Source organism: Rousettus aegyptiacus, unplaced genomic scaffold, assembly GCF_014176215.1.
Source record: "Rousettus aegyptiacus isolate mRouAeg1 unplaced genomic scaffold, mRouAeg1.p scaffold_m13_p_3, whole genome shotgun sequence".
Taxonomy (NCBI): Eukaryota; Metazoa; Chordata; class Mammalia; order Chiroptera; family Pteropodidae; genus Rousettus; species Rousettus aegyptiacus.
The window spans coordinates 36,339,028-36,339,926 of NW_023416306.1; the positions used below are offsets into that span (position 1 = coordinate 36,339,028).

Below are 899 nucleotides of genomic sequence, written 5' to 3' on the forward strand. Positions count from 1 at the left end.
AAAACAAGAGCTTGTGACTGGCTAAAAATAATTTCAAGAATTTTCATCAGTCACTTTTACTCAACACCATCTTAATTTCCAAACTTATTACCTTGCTTGGCAAATAAAGATGTTCTTAGCCTTACTTTAAATATTGTTTCTTCTTGGACCTTGAAGTCAACCCTGGATATATGAAACTGTCCAAGCTCACTTCCCTTTACTACTTTACAGCACTGCTTAAACCTATCACCTGCTTAAAATTTTCTCAATTTAGAAGATGCAACTTATCTATGGCCATGCCACCCTGGACAAGCCTGATCCCGTCTGATCTTGGAAGCTAAGCAGGGGCAGACATGGTTAGTACTTGGATGGGAGACCACCTAGGAAGACTAGGTACTACAGACGTAAAAAATAAAATAAAAATAAAAGATTGTAAGCTGACAAGGTCCTTGCAATCTGTGAGGTCAACCAAGGGTTGCCTAACCTAAAAAAAAAAAAAAAAGATTTATTTTATTCTTCAATACAAAACAAAACATACCTCTCCCTGGACATCTAAGCACCATTCTGTTGCCTGTGTCCACATGGTCTTTGTTGGCATATGTGCTTTGCAAGGGCAAGAATCAGGTCTTTTGTAAGTATGTGTAGTTTCTACTCCTGCATCATGACCCACATGGGCACTCAATAAATGTTGAATCAAAGTGAATTACTTTCTACTGCATTTATTGGCACATGTACTTCAGTAGGTCAAGATCCATCTCTTTTTGCAGTGCTCAGTTGTTTTCTTTTTTAATTCATTCCCGACCAGGCCGGAGTTGTTGGATGTATCTGAAAATTGTTCACAGCTTGCTAAACGAGGAAGCAGCATGATTGCATTATTGTATTGTAGCCATGTCCCAGGTTTACCAATCAAGGAAATTCAC

General features: G+C 38.4%; 1 pseudogene; it reads left to right on the top strand.

Annotated features, from left to right (window-relative positions):
- The first annotated feature begins 265 nt into the window (after positions 1-265).
- LOC118600913 lies at positions 266-384 on the top strand (annotated as a pseudogene).
- Positions 385-899: the final 515 nt, after the last annotated feature.